This window comes from Dermacentor silvarum, chromosome 9 (genome assembly GCF_013339745.2).
Source record: "Dermacentor silvarum isolate Dsil-2018 chromosome 9, BIME_Dsil_1.4, whole genome shotgun sequence".
Classification (NCBI taxonomy): Eukaryota; Metazoa; Arthropoda; class Arachnida; order Ixodida; family Ixodidae; genus Dermacentor; species Dermacentor silvarum.
In genome coordinates, this window is record NC_051162.1 from 45,497,617 (window position 1) to 45,520,016 (window position 22,400).

The window sequence follows — 22,400 nt, forward strand, 5'->3', positions numbered from 1 at the left end:
GCAGCAGGCCTCTGCCATCAGGAGCATGGTGGAGGCGGTCGACGTGCCTCAGCCCCTGCTGCAGGAAGAGGAGCGACAGGGGCCATTGTCGCCGCGCGCCAAACGCTGTATGTGTGAGTGAAAGGGCGCGAGGGACGCGCGCTTTCACGGGGAGTGAACACACGGCGAAGAACAAACTCGCGTTCTGCGCCGCGCTCCCTTAAGGGCTGCAGAATTAAGCGTCTCTTTCCTCCTTTACAATCACCATATCTGTAGAGCAAACGCGACTTCTTCAGACACGCGAAAGGCCGTCGGAGGGGGGGGAGGGTGGAACGGAAGGGAGGCGACGTTTAGCTGCGGTACAAAATGCCTATTTATATAAAAAACTTGTCGCCGTTTCACCTAAAAGGCGAAGCATCAATTGCGATAGCAAATTTGTAGAGAGCTATACAGAGTAATGATATTAGCTTTATCAGCTGTATAAACTTGGACATGCAGCAGCACCTGCAACACGCAGAACTGTTGTCGACGCCGTCGGCGTTTTGCCCGCGTTCGCTCAAAATGCGTGCGGCGTTGGTGACTGTTGCCGGAGCCTCTCATATCAATAGGCACTTGGTGCCGCAGCTGAACGTCGCCTTCCTTCCCTCCCCTCCCCCCCTCCCCCAGGGCCTCTCGCGCGTCGGAAGAAGGCGCGTTTGTTCTACATATATGGTGATTGTAAAGGAGGAAAGATGCCTACTTCTGCAGCCCTTAAGGGAGCACGGCGCAGAACGCGCGTTTGTTCGCCGCCGTGCGTTCACTCCCCGTGAAAGCGCGCGCCCCTCGCGCCCTTTCACTCGCACATACAGCGTTCGGCGCACGGCGACGCTCAAGGGCTGCAGAAGATAGCGCCAACCTTTCCCTTTCCCTCAAGAACCACTTACCACGGCGACGATTTCATCTCCATTGACGTCATACGGAACCTCACGGCGACGGCGTCGCCGACGGCAGAAATCTGCTTTTGGGTGTCTATATAATTGCTATCGCAATAAAACGTTGTGAGGCGAGAAGGTGGTAAAGACTTCCGACGCTGCTCGACGTGTGTCCCGTTCTGATCTCGTCGAAAACCTCCGAGCCGCCCCCAGACTCTCCGGCAACAGTCACCAACGCCGCGCGCGTTTTGTGCGAACGCGGGCAAAACGCCGACGGCGTCGACAACAGTTCTGTGTGTTGCCGCTGCTGCTGCATGTCCAAGTTTGTACAGCTGATAAAACTACTATCCTTACTCCGTATAGCTCTCTACAAATTTGCTATCGCAATTGATGCTTCGCCTTTCAGGTGAAACCGCGACAACTTTTTTTTTCGTTGTGATTGTGTGACAGATATGCAATCATTTTTTGTGGTAATAAAACCTTGAAATATAAAAGAAGAACTTCATCTTGTTCGTCGCCATATTTTAGTCCCAAGACTACTTTCGAAGCAGGTTTTGGCGAAGAAGTTTGGCAATCAAACTTTTCCTAAAGGTTTCGTTCGGCCAAAAAGTGCAAATTGAGAAAAATGCGCTCGAAGATTATGGAAAACGATATTTTATTTCGCCCCCCAAAAAACTAATAATTTAAAGTGCCCTGTATTATAGGGTTGACCTTCCTATTCTATGCGAACCTCCTCTGCGGCAATTTATTCAACTCGTCTTCGCTCGTAGACAAGGGCGCCGAAGATGCAATTATGAGTTTATTTTTTGTATTTAGTTTGCTGTTTGTTTCCTTTACGTTCGATGAAAAGTTAGTTAGTTACGTAAGGTTTTGTGGCGCAAAAGCAACTAAGGCTATGATGCGCCATGCACAGGTTGAAAATATATAATTTGATAAAAGCGCTTCAAGCAACAAAGATCATTTGCTTTAAAATTTGTTTAAGAACCCTGTTTCATCTAAAAAATTAAAAACATCGTCTAGAGATATAAGTGCATTTTCAGCTAGGATCAGGGATGGATGAAGTGGTGTTAGTGTTTTGTAAAGTTCATAAAAATATTTCTGTCTTTTTTCCTCCAACGCCGGACATGTTATTAAAATGTGATTCACAGTTAGGGATTCTTGGCAGTGATCACAAACCGTTTGTTGTTCATTTTTCAATAAAAAGTTATGTGTGAGATGTGTGTGTCCGATGCGAATGCGACATAGAATGACTTCCATGAAACGTTCCTGGTGATAAGATGTCTTCCACTCCTGTAGTATGGGTTTTACTATTTGTAGTTTGTTGTTTACTTGGCAGCCCCACTCGTGTTGCCACTTTGAGGTGATCGCAGCACGGACCACCCGGACACAGTCCTTGAATGGAAGATTTATTTGTCTAATTTTGTTACAGGCTGTGAGTGCTGCACATTTGTCCGCCTTTTCATTTCCCGGGATTCCCAGGTGACTTGGAACCCAACAGAGACGAATTATTTTACCATTCTTTTCACATTTTCCGAGCATTCTCAGGATGCAGCCGAGAAAAGGTTCGCACTCTGATTTTCTATGGAGAGAATTAAGTGAACTATGAAAAGTCTACAATGATTAAAAAGAGCGAAAAAAAGTTGTCGCAGTTTCACCTGAAAGGCGAAGCATCAATTGCGATAGCAAATTTGTAGAGAGCTATACGGAGTAATGACATTAGCTTTATCAGCTGTATAAACTTGGACATGCAGCAGCACCGGCAACACGCAGAACTATTGTCGACGCCGTCGGCGTTTTGCCCGCGTTCGCTCAAAAAGCGTACGGCGTTGGTGACTGTTGCCGGAGCCTCTGATATAAATAGGCACTTGGTGCCGCAGCGAAACGCCGCCTCCCTTCCCTCCCCCTCCCCCCCCTCCCCCACGGCCTATCGCGCGTCGGAAGAAGGCGCGTTTGCTCTACAAAGTTGTCGCAGTTTCACCTGAAAGGCGAAGCATCAATTGCGATAGCAAATTTGTAGAGAGCTATACGGAGTAATGATAGTAGCTTTATCAGCTGTATAAACTTGGACATGCAGCAGCACCGGCAACACGCAGAACTGTTGTCGACGCCCTCGGCGTTTTGCCCGCGTTCGCACAAAATGCGTGCGGCGTTGGTGACTGTTGCCGGAGCCTCTGATACAAATAGGCACTTGGTGCCGCAGCTAAACGTCGCCTCCCTTCCCTCCCCATCCCCCCACGGCCTTTCGTGCGTCAGAAGAAGGCGCGTTTGCTCTACATATATGGTGATTGTAAAGGAGGAAAGAGACGCCTACTTCTGCAGCCCTTAAAGGAGCACAGCACAGAACGCGCGTTTGTTCTCCGCCGTGCGTTCACTCCCCGTGAAAGCGCGCATCCCTCGTGCCCTTTCACTCGCACATACAGCGTTCGGCGGCGCGCGGCGACGATTTCATCTCCATTGACGTCATACGGAACCTCACGGCGACGGCGACGGCGACGGCGACGGCTACGGCGACGGCAACGGCGACGGCGACGCCGACGGCAGAAATCTGCTTTTGAGTGTCTATATAATTGCTATCGCAATAATATATGGTGATTGTAAAGGAGGAAAGAGACGCCTACTTCTGCAGCCCTTAAGCGAGCACGGCGCAGAACGCGCGTTTGTTCTCCGCCGTGCGTTCATTCCCCGTGAAAGCGCGCGCCCCTCGCGCCCTTTCACTCGCACATACAGCGTTCGGCGCGCGGCGACGATTTCATCTTCATTGACGTCATACGGAACCTCACGGCGACGGCGACGGCAGAAATCTGCTTTTGAGTGTCCATATAATTGCTATCGCAATAAAAAGTGGGCAGCTTGCACTAGCGGTGCAAGGCTGGAGTAAACAGCGCAGCTGGTGATCGCTTCTTCCTCGCTTCTTCCACGTTGGGTTGGCGTGCATTGGCGTGTTTAGCAGCAGCGGCTGCGGCGCGATACTCCGGAGTAGCACGCAATCGCCGCATTCGTTCCCAGCTGGCGGCACGACGAGCTTACAGCTGAGCGGCTTCTTCGGGAGTCTTGTACTTCTTCGGCTGTCCCATGCTACATTTACTTAGTGCGAAGTGTACGAGAGTCGGGTGTGTCGCCGTCGTGGCGACATGATCTTTATGATCAATGTGATGTCATGGCCAAGCTTCACAAAGTGTTGTCATGACTAAGCAAAGCAAGAATTGCAGCCCGAAGCAATGACATGTCTGGGCGAAACTGGGTAAGTGATTTCTGGGCTACCGCATTGACGGAGAGGGTCTGCCGGAACGCGGTGTCTGCATTGCAATGCGGTGGAACGCCGTGTAGGTGTTGCAAGCTGCGCTATGCAACGCGCAGTGACGCCATCGCTGGCGCGGCGGCGGAGGAGCAATGCCGGGGCTAGGAGAAGCGAGGCGCAGCTTCGATTCTGCGCCGTCGCTTGGCAAAGGCTTCCTCGGCGCTCTCTGCAGGATCAGTTCGACGCCGGCGATTGTATTCTTGTTTGACCAAGCGGCATGATTCCCGGAAAGCGGCCTCCTCTTCGGGATTGATGATGTGTGGTGTTTTATGGCGCAAGGGCCAGTTATGGCCAAAGAGCGCCATGCCAGTGTTTGTGAATGTGCCGTCGAGCAATGAATTCTGAGAAGTAGATGAAACATGGCTGTAAAGGGGCCTAAAATTATCGCTGTAAAGTGCGTAAAATATATATGTACTAAAATCATGGCAATGACTAATGATGTGTACTATGAAATGAGGAATGCATTGAGAAGGAAGAATAATATATTTAAAATATTTAAGATACAGTAATTGGCAAGAAGCACTACTACCTAAACAGAGCCCTTGAACCACAAGGGCCTGGAGGCATGTGCTATCAAAAATTATCACAGCGAAATCCTCTGGAGAGAGGATGTGCTACGAACTTATTGGGCTAATAACATGTAGCACAACATCATTAAAAAAATCGAGGACTGCTTTAGCATTAAAAAGCGGTTCTTCACCAATAAATAGCATGGGATGTAGAGGGATATTGTAGCGGTATGCTACCGGAAAATGTTTCCTTCTCTCGGCTTCGGCTTCCCGACACTCCACGAGGACATGGAGGACGGTCAGCCTCTCACAACATCTACCACAGGTTGGTGGTTCATCACCAATAAGCAAAAAATTGTGGGTGCCATATGTATGTCCTATTCTTAGACGACAGAACAGGACATTAGTTCGTCGTGTTTTAGTTATGGGGGGCCAGTAACCTAGCTGTGGCTTAATCAAATGAAGCTTATTACTTGTTTGTGTGTCCCACAAGCGTTGCCAGTGGCTTCGCAGTTTCTTTCGCAAGAAAGGTTTCAAATCTGTTGCAGAAACAGCAGCTGTAGAGTTAATAGCGGTTGATGTCACTGATGTGGCCATTTGGTCTGCAAGAACATTGCCCTCGATGCCTCTATGCCCAGGCACCCAGCATATAATGACATGCTGGTTAGTTGCGTAAGCTCTACAAAGAACAGAATAGAGCTCAATGAGTACAGGATTTCTTAGTTTGCAGAATGACATCAAGGCTTTCACGACACTTTGAGAGTCTGTATATATGATAGTCTTTTGAAGTTTTGATTTCTTTATATGCTTTACAGCTGATAAAAGTGCATAGGACTCAGCCGTAAAAATACTTGTTTCCGGGTGGAGTACACCGGATTCCGAGAAGGATGGGCCGACGGCTGCATAAGAAACCCCGGCGTGTGACTTAGAAGCGTCTGTGTAATACTCTGTGCACGAGTACTTGGACTGAAGTTCTAGGAAATGCATTTTAATGTGTGCCTCTGATGCGTGTTTCGTGACTTCTATAAACTGATGTGTCACAATCTATGAGCTGCCACTGCCACGGAGGTAACAGTTTCACTGGGGCCATAGGACGATGATCAAGCAGCGGAACACCCATTTCCTCACTAAGATTCCTCACACGCAAAGAGAACGGCTTTCTCGCTGCAGGTCGATTGTGGAATAGTGTGGCAGCGGTCACATCGTTTATTGTTGAATAAGACGGATGTTCAATATTTCCTTGCACTTTCAGAAAATATGTAAAACTGCTGTATGACCGCTGCAGATGAAGTGACCACTGATTCGACTCTACGTAGAGGCTCTGGATTGGACTTGTCCTGAAAGCACCAGTCGCGAGGCGGATACCTAAGTGGTGAACAGGGTCTAGTATTTTTAATGCACTTGGCGTTGCAGAATTATAAATAATAGACCCGTAATCAAGGCGTGAGAGGACAAGACTTTTATACAGGTTAAGCAGACACTTTCGGTCACTACCCCAAGTCGTACGTGACAGAAGCTTTAAAAGGTTCATTGTCTTCAGGCATTTGGCCTTAAGATACTTAATATGAAGAATAAATGTAAGCTTGGAATCCAAAATAATGCCTAGAAACTTATGCTCGCTGCTGACAGAGAGTGCATCTCCTTTAATTTGTATAATGGGGACAGGCATTATGCCTCTCTTGTTTGTAAAGAGTACGCAAGTGCTCTTCTGAGCGTTTACTTTAAAACCGTTCTCATCTGCCCATTTGGACAATTTGTTTATTACAAGCTGCACTTGTCGTTCGCAGATGGCAATATTGCATGACTGGAAGGCAAATTGCACATCGTCGACATAAACGGAGTAAAACATTGACCGTGGAATGACTGTGTGCAGGGAATTCATTTTTACAATAAATAGTGTGCAACTAAGCACGCCTCCCTGTGGCACACCGGTCTCTTGGGTGAATGACTTAGACAAAGCGTTGCCCACTCTTACGCGGAATGTGCGGTTAGACAGGTAACTTTCGATTGTGTTTAGCATGTTGCCACGGACACCCATCGCAGAGAGATCTCGGAGAATGCCGTAGCGCCATGTCGTGTCGTAAGCTTTTTCTAGGTCGAGGAACACTGAAAGACAGAACTGCTTATGTATAAAAGCGTCTCTAATATAAGACTCAATGCGAACAAGGTGGCCTGTTGTGGACATACCTTCCCTGAAACCACATTGGAAGGGGTCTAGTAATTTGTTATTTTCAAGGAAACACATTAAGCGCCTGTTGATCATTTTTTCAAATAGTTTGCACAGACAGCTTGTTAGCGCTATTGGCCTGTAGCTTCTGGCTAGGGACGGGTCTTTGCCTTGTTTAAGCACGGGAATGACTATAGCTTCCTTCCACGAGGACGGGATATATCCATGCGCCCACATGACATTGAAAAGATACAGGAGTGTTTTCAGCGCTTCAGGATTCAGGTGCTTAATCATTTCATATATGACACGATCACCGCCTGGCGCAGAGTTATTGCAGCAAGCGAGGGATGCTTTCAGTTCAGTTAAAGTAAATGGATAGTTGTAGACCTCACTCGATGAACCTTTACGTTTTAGGGGCTGTCGCTCTTCGCGTTCTTTGACTCTCAAAAATGCTTGTGTGTAGTGGGACGCACTGGAGATATATTCAAATTGTTGGCCCAGACAACCAGCCTGATCTTCCAGGCTCTCTCCTTGAGTACTTACTAAGGGGAGTGGGTGTACCTCCCGGCCTTTTAATTTATTTACTCGATTCCACACTTTCGTCTCATCCGTGTAAGAATTTATACTGGAGATGTACTTCTCCCAACTCTTCCTTTTAGCACGTCGACGTGTTCTTCTAGCCTGGGACTTTATTTGTTTGAAATTAATCAAGTTTTCGGCGGTTGGAGAGTCGCGAAGTCGTCCCCAAGCTTTGTTTTGATTTTTCCGTGCTTCCTTGCATTCTTCGTTCCACCACGGGATACGACGTTTATTAGCCAGTCCGTTAGTTTGACGGATGCATGTTGTGGCAGTCTCAATTATAAAGCCGGTTATATATGCTACAGTATCATCTATATTTAAAAAGGCAATATCATCCCTGCTTAAATAAGTTTGTTCGTGGAAACGTTCCCAGTTAGCCGAGTCAACCTTCCATCGGGGAATGTGTGGGGAACATAGATCTTGTTTTGTCAGTTTTAACATGATTGGGAAGTGGTCGCTCCCAAAAGGGTTCTTCAGAACGGACCACTCCAGGTACGGAATCAGTGTACTCGACATGATACTTAAATCTATGGAGGAGTATGTGTTGTGCGCCATGCTGTAGTAAGTTGGCTCTTTCTTATTAAGTAAACATGCTCCTGAAGAAAAGAGAAAGTTTTCAATTAGGCGTCCTCTCGCATCGCAACGAGAGTCTCCCCACAATGTGTTATGTGCATTTAAATCTCCGACAACTATATATGGTGCCGGAAGTTCATCTATGTAGTTCTGAAATTCAGTTTTATTAAGATGATAATTAGGAGGGATGTATATAGAGCTAACAGTGACTAGTCTGTCAAACAATACCCCTCGGACAGCAACTGCCTCTAGGGGCGTATGAAGTTTCAGTTCTCGACAGGCAACACCTCTGTCAACTACGATAGCAACACCGCCGGATGACACGGAGGTGTCATCGCGGTCTTTGCGAAAGATGGCGTATTGCCGGAGAAAGTTACATTGTGTAGGTTTAAGGTGCGTCTCCTGTACACACAGCACCTTCGGATTAAACTTTTGTAGGATTTCTTTGACGTCATCGAGGTTGTGTAGGAGTCCTCTGGCGTTCCACTGTATAATTTGTGTATTCATGTTGAAAGTGTTTTTTGTGCTGTGTGTAAAGGAGACTAACTTAAGCTACAGAGCCCTTGTCGGGCCCTGTGATGCGGGCTTTTTCTTTTTTGGAGCGATCGCGAGATTCTCGCGGCTCCTTAGGCGCTGACGGCGCCGTCTGGCCAGTTGTTGTGTCCATCGCCTCTTGCGAGGCGCTGGACACGCGCTCTTGCGAGCGGTTGGTTTGACGGGAAGGCCTCGCCTCGAGGGACGAGGCCCTGGAGGCCACCAGCCCAGAGGTCGATGGCCCCTTCTTGTGAGTTGGCGGAGCAGCGCTAGCTGCAGCCGCCGAGGGGGCGGATGGCGTCACTGCGGGCTCGCTGCTTGCGGGCCGGGCAGGCGCCGGAAGCCGTTGTGTCGCTGCCCCCTGACGCGCCACATCGGCAAAGGTGTTTTTGGGCAGGTATGATACCCGCCTACGTGCCTCCTTGAATGTGATATTTTCTTTGACTTTAATAGTCACAATTTCTTTCTCTTTCTTCCATGACGGGCACGACCGTGAGTATGCGGCGTGCTCACCATCACAGTTGATACAACGTGGAGTGTTATTGCAAGTTTCAGAGGAATGTTCATTGGCACTGCACTTAGCACAAGTTTGCCGGCCTCGGCAATTCTGTGAACTGTGCCCGAATCGCTGGCACTTGAAGCACCTAAGAGGATTTGGCACGTATGGCCTAACACGAAGTCTGAGGTAGCCGGCCTCGATGGACTCGGGCAGGACACTTGAACCAAAAGTAAGTACTAGGTGCTTGGTCTTGATTTCTTTGCCGTCGCGCCTCATCTTAATTCTTTTAACGTTTATCACATTTTGCTCACTGAAGCCCTCCAAGAGTTCAGCCTTGGTTAGCTCCATTAAATCATCATCTGAGATAACGCCACGGGTGGTGTTCATAGTACGATGTGGGGTTACTGTCACTTGGGTGTCCCCAAATGATACTAGATTGGGCAGTTTCTCATATTGTTTCACATGACGGAGCTCCAAGAGGAGATCCCCGCTTGCCATCCTGGATGCTTTAAAGCCTGGTCCAAAAATATTAGTCAAAGACTTTGAGACAAGAAATGGTGACATTGTTCGTACCGATTTGTTTGAGGTTTCAGAGTGAATGACATGAAATCTGGGGAAATTCTGTGTTTGGCGTCCAAAAAACTGGAACACATCTTCGGTGCGCCCTCTTTTCAGACGGCGATCAGGGAGTGGTGGAAAAGGACTAGCCATAAGAATATCTGGGTTTTCGGCAGCAACGCCAGCCACCCACCATGGAGCCCAACAAGGGGACGCTGCAGGGCCTGTAAACACAAGGCCTGCAGACGCCAGCTGTACGTCACCACTATAACCAAATATGGAATATCCAAGGTTGGCTACCCACACAAGGTTAACCCTTGCCGCCCAGAAGATCAGAAGTAAAAGGAAGTGAGTAGGAGACAGGAAAGATTGAAAGTCAGAGAGAAAGACGAAGATTGAGGAGGAGGACAGGAAAGGGCGACTGCCGATTTCCCCCGGGTGGGTCAGTCCGGGGGTGCCGTCTATGTGAAGCAGAGGCCGAAGAGGTGTGTTGCCTCCGCCGGGGGGCCTTAAAGGTCCGAACACCCAGCATCGGCTCAACCCCCAGGATCCCCCTTTCCCCAGACACGGCTAAGCCGCGCACGGCTATACGCGGGAGGGTCCAACCCTCGTGTGCTCGGGTACGTGGTGGCGCAACTCACCAAACGCCTGCTGACGCAGACGCCCCTGCGGGGGTCTTCGGGATTGTGGTTCTTCATCGGTCTCCCCATGACTGCTACTACCGTCCCCATACGAGCAACCCCGCCTTCACACCTGCTACACGGAACGTTTATGGCAAGCGGAGCAGACGCGCTGCGCGCAGTATCTGGGCGCGGAGTCTTGCGAAGCTATCGCACAGCTGGTATGGGGTTGCTAGGCAACGCAGTGACTTCATAGCTCGGAGAGGTTTTGCGGCTCGAGCCACAACTTACAGCCGGCTTGAACAGCTCCGCTGGTGAAAACGCTTTCTATCGTGGCCGTTCACTCTCTGTTTAGTTTCTTGTCTGCCGTGCGGCCGCGTCTTAAATACAGCGTTCATGGGCGCGCTCGACGGCTAGTGCGCCCCCATGTTACGAGAGTAAAATTCACCTTTCTTTTCTACAGCTCAGACTGCAACCAAACTTGGTAATGAGCTTCTTACGTCTAGGAACCCAAAATAAACAAAAAATAAAAAATGCGTCTTCTTGTCGAAAATTGTGCGTTCAGCTTCACAACCCTCCTTAATTAAAGAGTCTATTCTGAATGGGGACCGCCACAGGACAACGCATTCCGGACACTCAAGCAGCAGCTGACGCCTAGCCCTGTTTAGTGCCACTTCAAATAAGATTGGGTCACAGAATTTCACACCAATGCAAGCCAGGTTTGTGTAGGGCAGTTTTGATTCAGCGTTACCAAAATACACGTGAGCATGTCGTCGCCAACGCCAGCCGCACTCTCGCACGCAGAGTGCCATTACCATTCCAACGAACTAAAGGGCTTAGCTCTTGCCCGGAGTGTCGACGAGAAGTTCCGAATCTACTTGTCTGGACGCAAGTTAACATTCAGCAATCGAGTGCGTTTACAAAGGAACACTTTAAACACGTTCGGACGCTGGATCATTCCGCTACACGATTATAATGATGATTTTCTACAGCGTGCACGAGTACTAAGCTGTGCTTTCTTTCAGATGGAGAGTATACGCAGTCTTGGCCGAGTGTATAGAAAGGGGTGCAGAAGCACGTACCGTAGAAAAAAGTCGTGGTTTAGACCGAAAGGCAAAGCATCAATTGCGATTAAGGATTGCAATTGTATCGGCTTGATACAATTGGAAACATTCGCTTACTAATTGAATCAACAAGCATGGTGTCAGCGCGCACAAGCAAACATGAATAAACCACCGATGACCGCACACAACCACTGTCAAAACGCTGGCGTGAGCAAGCGAAGGTTCGTGCGGTCTATCGCTTCAACGGATACTGAGCGGCGAAAGAACAACGCATATTAAGCCGTGTTGAAGATAGCTGTCAAAATACAGTGCGCGCCTCTGCCCGCAGCCGCGCAAAGTGCAAGTGCGCAGTGTCTCGCAGAGCAGAAGCCACTACCCCTCCCACCCGCGTTGCCTTCCCGCTTTACTCCTTTCGCGTGCGAGATTCTAGTACCCCTTGCGCCCCTCGTAAGATACCCCCTCCACCCTCCCATTCCCCACGGCCTTTCGCGCAACGGAAGACGTCCTGTTTGTTCTCCGCACTGCGTTCGCTCTCCGTGAAAGCGCGCGTCCCTCGCGTGCATTCACGCGCACAACAGCATACAGCACGCAGCGATGATTTTATGAGCCTTTGACTTTATACGGAACCTCATGGCGACGACGACGCCGACGGCAGAAATCCGCTTGGAGTGTCCGTATAATTGCTATAGCAGTAAAAGGCGAGGATGCAGAAGTAAAGAGTACCTGAACGAAACCGGCGCTTTGCATGCCTTGTCTTTTTGTTACACTACTTAACATAAACAGCAGCACCAGGGGAACCCCAATACAGGACAGGTGGCATGCTGAGTTACAGCCGATTTAGCATCAGTAGATAGGCACGGAGATAACGCTCGTCTAGGCTAGTAAACAAGTACATATAAATTAGAATCCTGTCATAGCCAAAGTTTGGCTGCAGTATATACAAATAAAAATAGAAATAAATAAAATACTCAATAAATAGCGCAGTTTGCACTGGAGGCACAATGCTAAAGAAGCAGCGGAGCTGATGGGCACCTAGCTACTCCTGGCTTTTGGACTAGGCTAAGCACTACCAAGTCATCCCCTGCATTTGCCGGAACTTGTTCATCATTGATCGATTATCGATTAGATATTGATTGGCTGTCGATTGGCTATCGCAAGGTATTGGCCACGTATTTGGGCTTGGCTAAACACTACCAAGGCATCCCCAGCATTTTCCGGAATTAATTCATTACTCATCTATAGTTGATTAGCGATTGATTAGCTATCAATGAATATCCCAACTACGCTTAGATAGACTTAGCCAGGCTCAGCTTCGCTAATTTACAGGAATTTGTGCCATTGCGCTAGGACTCTTTCTGCATTACCGCCAGGATCGGCCACATTTTCTGTTCGCGAATCACGGACTACGGCCGGCTTAAACAGCTCCGCTGTTAAAATTGATATTCCAATAACTTTCAATGTGAGAACGTTTTGGCCGCTCTGCTCGTCTGTCAGTAATTTACGCAACTTGTATAACTGTAGCAGTTACACGGACAAAGGCGCCGTTTTTGTCGTCTACACCGCCGTGCTGTAACAATAGTGATGACGGAGCCATGGCCCACTCGTTGATGTTTTTGGGTTATTCGAAGCTTCGGGGGAAGTGCGGTACATTTGGAAGCAAGAACGGCTAAGCCAATTCAACGCAGCGTGACGGTGTGCTGAATTGGCTCTCCTGTGGAACTAGGGCAGCACCACTTGCGCCGCTGGTAAGAGAGAGAGAGAGAGGCTTATTTGAAGAAAGGCAGAGAGCTGGCAATATTATTGTGCCCACAAATACTAGTGCCGTCAAATACTAGGCAATATAATTGTGCCCCATTCGGTCCAATCTCATGCACTATCGAGGTGGGATACCTGCAACGCCGCTGGGGTGCCTCTCATCATTCCAACGTTCTGAGGCGCCTCGCAGCTGAAAAGGTGCAGTTTCTACTGCGCAGCCACAGTTTCCTCACGTGTTTCGTCGCGCCGCCAACATGTCGCCCACGCGTATTCTTGGAACACCGTCCCAGGTGCTTCAACGTAAAACTAAACCTTTGTAATGTTCCGTTTATTCTGCCATCACTAACAGTCATAAAGAATGAAACTTCGTCTTCTTCTTTGCCCTGTCCTTCTTTCTTCTCGTTCACAAAGTCCTTATTCCTCCTTTTATGATCGTTACTAGAGACCGGATTTTAGGTAAATGCCTTTTTTGTTCCTTGCGCTCCTATCGCCCCACTTGGATATATGAGCATGAATCAGAGGTTAAGAAGGGCTTTTATAGTGTTTTTATAGTGCCTATAAATGCCTAATTTGGCGTTTGTGCCTAAATGCCTATAAATACCTCTAAATGCCTATAAATGCCTATTTTCAATATCGGTGCCTTTACGAACACTATTTAGCATGAAGTTTCGCTTTCGATTGCAGTTAGAGACCGTTATTCATGTTACCGGGCAACACTGACTGTTCGGAACTCTATGGCGTTCAACCTAGTCCTTTAGATCAACCAACTCCCGCAAAGCAATGCTAGCAGCATTGAAATGGGAAGCGCCGGCCAGCATACGCCACCGCGCTGACATTGCGCGAGCGGTTGGCGAATTCGAAACCGCGGAGAGCCGTCAGGGGAAAGGAGAGTGAAGAGCAAAAGAAGAAAAAAAATGTTATGTGCATGCGGCTTTTATGTTTGTAATTTACTTTTTAAGGTGTTCACTGCCGTCGGGCGTTCCTTCTCAGCGTATGAGATCATTCTCAGTCACAAGAGGCACAATTTTGAATCCAAAAATCTGGAGATGGTAGTAGTTTGCTATTGTTTCCACGACATTCACAGTGATTCTTAGACTACGTTCCGTGTGCTCACCAAACAGATTTCTTCAAACATGTGCACTTCAAATGGCCGGAAGTGTATTTGGCAGTGTTAGGACGTCTGGCCTGTATAATTCGTATAATGTGATCGTATATGAGAAAATTGGGAAGAGTTGTACTTAACAGTCCTCATGTAAGAACATGTTAATTTCTTAATAAATCGTTGTCTCTCTTGAATTTATTATTTGTTTTGTAATGACGAAGATAGCACAAGCGTCGCTGTGGTCGCATAGCTCCTGAAGTGAGGAAGACAAAGATAAGAGGATCCGTGTTACTGGTCTTCCTCGCGCTGGCGTTCGGCTGGAACTACTCGGGTGCTTTTTGCGCTGGACCTAACGTGACTGGGAATAAACGCCAATAAACATCATATCATTTGGTAGAGGTTCTGGGTATCCTAACGACTCGCCCTGGAACTCCGGAGCCGCACTCTACCCGCCGCTCCGCCACGACCATGCCAGACAACGCCGGTGAGCGACCCACTTCGTCAACTGGGCCAGTCACCTGCGGTGCCGTTCGTCAACCAGACCCAGCTGTGTTCAGTGGCACCACTGATACTGACGTCGACGACTGGCTTTCGTCGTCGCAACCGCAACAAATGGGACAATCGGACAACGCTCACCAACGCTATTTCTTATCTTGCGGATGTAGCCCACCTCTGGTTCCGCAACCATGAAGCAACTATTGCGACATGGAATGAATTTAAGACTGGATTCGTGGAGGTATTTGGCCGTCCTGCCATGCGAAAGCTTCGCGCCGAACAGCGCCGTCGCCACCCAGTGCAACAATCCGGCGAGACTTTCACTAGTTACATCGAGGACGTCATCGATCTCTGCAACAACGTCAGCCGAACGATGACTGAGGAAGATAAGATTAAAGAAATCCTCAAGGGCATTGACGACGGCACATTTCAAATGCTCATGGCCAAGAATCCTACCACCGTTGCAGCCGTAGTCGCATACGGCCAAAGCTTCGACGAATTACGCCGGCAACGAGCGCTCGCCCGCCAAACTGTTCCTCACGTTGCCTCCCTTTCCAGTTTGGTGACTGCTCGCGGACAGGCTGATGACGGGTCTCTGCTGCCTCAGATCAAAACCTTCATTCGTGAACAGGTGGCCCGCCAGCTCTCGCTGCTCCCTCTCACCCAGGAACCTGTGCAACCTTTGTCCTCGGCCGTGCTGCAGGTCATCCGCGAGCAGGTTGCTTCCACCAGTCCACCAGTACGCTCAGATTGCTGCACCGTTGACGTACTCTGAAGTCGTGTCGCGACCTGTCGTTTTGCTCGTGAAGTCGTGTCCCTGTCGTTTTGCTCGTGATTCCCATTGAAGGCTGATTCTTGCACTGGGGCGTGGCCACAAGAACCGTTGCAGCAAGAGCACTTCTGGTGACACGTTAAGCTTGTGGTGGAGGATCGGCCATTGGTGTTACTTATCTGGTTGTAGGATGAGAACACATTGATGGATATGTTCCTCAGGGAATGTAACAGTTGCTCTAACGCCGCGTGTGGTCTAGGAAGAACTTCGCGCTGAGACGCCTTCATCATTCTAAGAAATATTAGTGCGACTACAGAGGATTCAGATAGGGTCGGGTCGGCAAGTTGCAAGATTCGTAGTTTTTCAAACTAGTACTCGACAGCTGTACCTTCTCGATGCTCGAAAAAAACAGCCTTGTCCCAACATTCAACACAATTCCGGTCAAATGCACGAACGAAAATTTATTTCCATTCGATCCATGGTTCTGATGCACGGCTTGGTACCCTCACATCGGACCACTTCCTAGCATTTCCAGTAAGAAAACGATGCATATTGTTGATGCGATCACAGTCATCATTACACTTGTTCTGCGAGCATGCACATTCCAAAAACTGAAGCTAGATCAAGGGTCTGGATTGAGTATCGTCAAAAAAAAATCTGGAACAACCACTTCGCCCGTTGCATGCTAACGTTAAAACCCTCAACAGCTGTTCACTTTGTTGCATTCGCTGCTCTTGCGTGCGCAAAAGGTGTTGCACAACTAGGCTAAATCTTTGCTCCTGGGTTGTCACTGCGTTGTGGCTACTTAATCTGTGAACCCACTGTTCGAACTCGGTCGCCTGCAGATCAACTCTGACTGAAACCTTGCCGCCCATTTTTGAAGGGTGATGTTAGCCTTGCGAGCTAGGAAGGTCAACAAGTCCGCTGTGCTGACCTGTTCTGGAAGGTCGATGGCAACGTCTTCGTCTCTCTGGCTTGTCTTGGCAAGTAGATGGCCGTCTTCGCGTCGGGCGATCGTGAACAACGCCCACATAGTCCAAAACTGTACGACTGCGTCAAAATGTAATCATCCGTTTATTCTGCCATCACGAACACTCATACAGAATGATACTTCGTCTTCTTCTCTGCCCTGTCCTTCTTTCTTCTCGTTCATGAAGTCCGTCTTCCTTGCTTTATGATCGTTAAAACCTTCCTATCGCTTGCAGTGCTCCGCCCTTTGAGCGACACTGCCTTTCATTAAGGCGAAAGCCTTAGGTGTTTATGTTGGCGTTGACCTTGGTGGTGACCTTGGTGAAACTGTGCCGTCACGAGAAATGGCCGACGCTGCAAACAGTAAAGTCACGTCAACAAATTCTCGGAATGACGTCACGTTTTTCACGGAGGTTCCTGTAAACAAAGTAAGTTAGTGCCTTTGAAAAAAAAAAGTGGCACAATTCGGTCTGAGTGGGAATGGAGCCAGGCCTCCGGGGTGCAAAGACAAGCACGCTTCCTTGAAGCCACCACTGCTTCACGGTTGCGGCTTACTAAGGGCGTGCCTAGTGCGTGCCTGATTGCACAGGTCACGCGGTCACAGAGACGGGCTCGTGCCACTGCTCGCGCACTCGTCGTCGTCTTCCACAGCTGGCTCCGACGCCGCTCATCATTTCAGAGGTCCTATACTGCCCCTCCCTCAGCGAAGGCACTGCCGGAACTGACCCACTACCAGTAGGTGTGGTAATTTCGGTGAGTTCTGTCGTGCGCTCTGATGGAAAGTTGTCCCAATTCACCATAAACGTACTTTAAGAGTGACAAAAAGTGTGCCAAAATTGTGCGAAACGTGCAATCACGCTTTTTCCTTAGCGTTTTACAAACGTGTAACACTTTTTTTTTGCTCGTACGTCCTGCTGCTTGGAATGCAATGCTCCACCATGAAGCTTAATTTTTCTCCAAATTTTGAGCTTCCAATTTAGGGCAGCCCTTACTGAAGATTATGCGATATAGGCTGATGATACAAATATTTATTTTTATTGCCTTCCGCTCGAATCAATAACCAACATCACAAATTAAATGTAACATTAGCAAAATTGCCTTCCAATAATTCATATAAAACAAACACGCAAGAAACTGCTGCGGAACTTGTTCACTCGAATGGAAGACATGCGTTAAACCCACAGCCATTCTACTTAGCTCTTAACGTCGATAGCTTTAAATTTATGGCATAGTCCACTCTCAAGTCAGTCGTCGACCTTTCTTTCTTGAAATGAAGAATAATACGGCGCCACATATACACAACCTATGAACCTAAATATTAACCTTTACTATGCTTTTTTTGCTATTCGTCACTCAGTGACTGCTTCGTTGCTTGGGCTATACCACAGCTTCAAATGGCAATAAACTTGCTGCATTTCAAAATAAAGTGCTTCGTGTTGTTGCAAATGTACCTTCCAATCCACCGACCCGCTATAAGTTCATTGAACAGGACGCTTTCTTAACTACAAATTCGTATGTTTTTATAGCGGCACAACATCCAAAGGTGACTCTTTTTTTGTTTCCAGCACAACATTTCAACACTCCTTCCTGGCTTTTCAACCTAATAAGTTCGAAGTTTCAATGCCTTCCTGTTGCCAAAACAGCCGATCCAAGTATGGTTTGATGATACTCAGCTCAAGCTTCAACCAATTTCGCAACGAGAAACTTTTCGAGAATATACATGCCATGTAATTTTATTATCTCCCGTAAATGTACAGTCTGCCTGGTTGTATCGAATTTCTCGAGCGCAACTCTTCAGCTCCCGTTCTTGGGGTTATCGTCAGCGTCCTTGGCGTAACCGAGCGACCGAGAGCAGCCAAGAATGAAAGAGCGAACGCGGAGCGCAGTGGGTATAGCGGAATCATGAGGCGGCACGCGGAGGAAGAGTGTATGGCGAAAACATAAGAACAAAAGCGCAGTGCCGCGCAAGACGCGCTCTGTGGTGACAATGGCTACAAGATGGCGCCAGAGTAGCGCGCGTAGTCTCTTCGCCGGTGACGCCAACGATAAGGCACGCGGCGAGCGCGTCCACCGATACCATATATGAAACAAAGCGCTGCATGAGTGGATGTCTGTCTGCAGGCGGCGGCTACTGTGAATCGCACTCACGCGTCATCCACGCGCTGCCTCTTTCGATGTCCTGTTTAGCGATGCGGTCGCGCCACACTTCGGTCCGTTTGCAACGTGCCTCACAAGACAGATTGTCCCCACCAGCCAATATATCGTGAATGGAAAACACGTTTAGAGCGTTAGGGAGTATCGTATTCATCGGTGAATTTTTGTACCGGTTTTCTGCTATGCATTAAAAAAGCTCTTCATATTTGTTTGCTTTCTGTTGATGGTTAAAAAAATATATAAATGTTGGGGTTTTATAAGCCAGAACTACGATCTGTTTATGAAGCGCGTGTAATGAGGAACTCTGGAACAATTTTCACCACCTGGGCAAAGTTCTTTAACGCGCACCCAACACACGTTAATTGATGTTATAACTGTGTGCTGTAATACAACACCTTGATTACATCTTGTCTCGATTGTTCGGTGCGCATGACTGTTTGGTTACCTACTTGTTAAAGATACTTTTACAGTGACAAATTATAGTGTGCTAAAATGTTATTGCGATTTCTAATTATTGTGCTATTATTTGCGTTGACGTCACTGTCAATATGTTTGGATGGTGAGGCCCGTCAAGGAGAGATTTGACGCAGCTTCTATCTCACCGTCCTGTCCAATTTAGGGCGTAGCTTTAGGCGTCTGTTCCTGGCTTCAGCGTTGGCGTACGATCTTGTGCCACTGCTCGCGAGTTGGTCGTCACCTTCTTCCACGGCTGGCTCCGTTGCCGCTTATCATGCCAATGTTCCCATACTGCCCCTCCCTCAGCGAAGGCATGGACGGCACTGGCCAATTGCCAGTCGGTGTGGTGATTTCGGTCTGTCACGGAGTGGCATATTTTCGAGAGTTCAAGTGGTTTTTTATGCCAATTAACAGCCGCCAAAAACGTGGTGTGCGCACTACGCGGTGTATAATTTTGATTAGCGACTGTCACGGAGCGACATATTTTCGAGAGTTTTCGAGGAATTTTGACGCTGATTAGCAACACGCCGAATTACGGACGTCAAAAACATGGGGTCTTCACTATGCGGCGTATTATTTCGATTAGCGACACGCCGAATTACGGGCGTCAAAAGCGTCGTGGCCTCACGGGGTGACATCTCGATTCGAGACGCGACACGCCGATTACGGACCCAGAAGTGTGCGTGTACGTCCGCGTGGTAGTGCAGGGCTCGACCTTAGCCCTTGACCTTGGGAGAGAGGAGAATCTGCCGTTCTTCGTCCATGGTGAAAGGGGCTCGGCCAAGACTTTTGGGAGGAGCCGTGAATTAACTAGGAGAACTCTGCATACCGGCAGTTTCCTTATATAGGAAACTAGGGAAAGGAGAGGCTATTTAAGCGCAGGTTTTGGGCCCTGCTGATTACTCTAGAAGCTGAACCTATGCGCTGCTGAAAAGCCGTCGGGGGGCTAGTACCGTCCAGTATCGCCTGGGCCGCCTGGCCATGTCGGAACTCCGGAGAACTTGTTGACGTACGAGACGTCAAACCAGCGTCTGCAACGAAGCTCACGGTAGTTCACCTCAAGTTAGCTCAACCTGCTTGAGGGAAGTCGTCAGATCTAGACTCCCGGGAAACCCAGCCCAGCAATCGCATCCACCTCGACAGGATCGGACCGCCAGCATTCTTCGGGAAAGCTTTGTGCACCGACTTCACGGTTTATGGACTTGATGCTGCTGCCGGGCCATTCGTATGACACCATTTGTTTTCTTTTGAACTTTGATTTCTTTGAACTTTGTTTAGTGAATTACTGTTAAGTGTTATTCTTGTACATTTCATCCACGCCCTGTTTCATGTTTATATCCATTGTTAATTGTTCATCTTATCTATTTGTCGTCATAATTGTGTTATATTAAGTTCAGGTGTGTTAGTCTGCCTTGTGTTTTTTTATTATTGTATTTTATTACTTTGTGTATATTTATCAGCCGATAAATATCTTGTTTTTTTGTTTACTCCCGACTCTGACTCTTTTTAACTTTGTTCGCGCGAGTACGGAACGACCAACCGGCTTGTCTACCCCGTCGATCGATTCGCGCCGACGCCAAATCGGGGACAGCTGTGACACGGTCTCTATCTTTTTTTTATCTCTAATATATCGCAAAATGAAAACACTATGCAGCTGCATTCAAATTTCGCATTAGGGAGCATCGTAATCGTTTGTCATTTTTTTCGTACATAAAAGCTGAATAAATAGACTTATTGACTAATTGAAATAAAAATAACCGCTGCGCGCGTTATGCGGCGACTGGTGAGTAGGTCGGACGTGCACCCATGGGAGAACCATGATTACCAATACCGAGGGACTCGCAATGTTTCTCGTGAGTGCGCTGCCTCTATGGAGCAGTCAAAGGTGGATTTGGCGTTGGATGCCGATCGCGGAGAGATAACATATGCAGTTGGCGTGCTAACTTCCTAACTTCAACTTGAATGGAGCCTATAATTGATAAAGAATAACACACTATTACGGTCGAATGCGGATATATTGAACCCACATATAACAAAATATTGTGTATAATGAACAGCAGTAAACTCGTTTTGAAATATCGAATTACCTATATATTTAACTTTTTGTGATCCCCATCAGAATTGATATATTGGGGTTCGACTGTATTACAATAGATATAGAAGAACATAAGAGAGTTCTGAAAAAAAAAACGCCTTCTTTGCGAAACCTTCCGGACTTGGTGACCGAAGTTGCGGCTGGATGCTTCCGGTGTTTGGCCGAATAACTCAACCTAGGATAGCACACATAACGAGTCAGTGTGCACGTATAGCAATCTGTACTACACTTAGGTATTTTCTGTGTATACAATTACGGAATAAAACAACGAACGCTACCCAAATATTCTAACTACATGTAATAGACGCGCTGAAGGGCGACATTGCGTTAATAAACCAAATTTGTTGCTTCGGTTTTTTTGTTTGTCATCATCGTACGAGTATCTGTCCTCAATCCTGTCCTGCTCGCGACAACTTTACATGCGTACAACATTCGATGGCACTAAAGAGAAAGCTACAGGGGCGAGCATGTTTACATAAGTTGTTGCGCCTTGTACTCTAGCAGAGGTAAACAGCGCTTTCGGTTTCTTGGTGGCAATACTGAATCAGCGTAGCATCCACCTGCCACGATTACGCCTTTCTCCTTAAGTGGAAGAGACAAGGATAACAATTAGCCAAATTTGCAATTCAGTTGTGTTTTTGTCTTATTTTCCAGTTTTAGGCAATGCGTTTATGTTGTGCTGAACGTAACGCGGCAGAGAATATTGGATTTTTTTAGCAGCACTCTCGTGCACGCTTTGCCACTTTTCCTTCCTCGCCACAGAAAGTTCTCCGCAAGTGCGGCTCTAGCAGACGCACATGCAGTCGCACATGCAGTCGCATGAGAACCCAGTGCTCTCCCAAGGTTTCGACGCTCTTGTCGGTTGTGGCACTGCTTCGCGCTTTTACGCCGCCTTGGGGAGCGGCGGCAAGGCGGTTGGTCGCTGGCTTTTGTTGCAGATTTCTTACCAACATGCACGATTTTGTTTTTCCGGCTCTGACTTGTGCCGTGTGTGGGATCAGCATAATTTATTTTTTTAGATATTGCTGACCGGCAGGCGGTGTATGATGGTTTTACCCAACTTCACGCGTAACGCTTCAGTATTATTAAAAAGAACTCCTTCTACTCCAGACAAACGCATTGTTCACAAATTAAGACAGGTTCCTAAGTTCAAAATGACACTCAGATTCAAAGCATTGCAGTAGCCCTCGCGAATTTGAAAGTGGAAAGCTGCAAGAGCAACAAAAGCAAATTTGAACTACACATGTATACTGATTGCTCTTATTGTGGACGGCCGGGAAAGAAGAATAAAGCAAGGTTGAGTTGATGTCA

The 22,400-nt window shown here is 47.9% G+C and overlaps 1 protein-coding gene across 2 annotated transcripts in view; it reads right to left on the minus strand.

The window, feature by feature from the left end:
* LOC119464718 (uncharacterized) overlaps positions 1–22,400 on the minus strand; it is a 53,181-nt gene that overhangs the window by 27,723 nt on the left and 3,058 nt on the right. The window contains exon 1 of one of the 2 annotated variants that reach the window (XR_007463211.1): positions 13,280–13,457. The exons of the other annotated variant lie outside the window; for it this stretch is intronic. The gene's annotated coding sequence lies outside the window, so the exon portion shown is untranslated. Of the gene's footprint in view, positions 1–13,279; positions 13,458–22,400 lie in introns of those variants that run through there. 2 annotated transcript variants of the gene reach the window in all.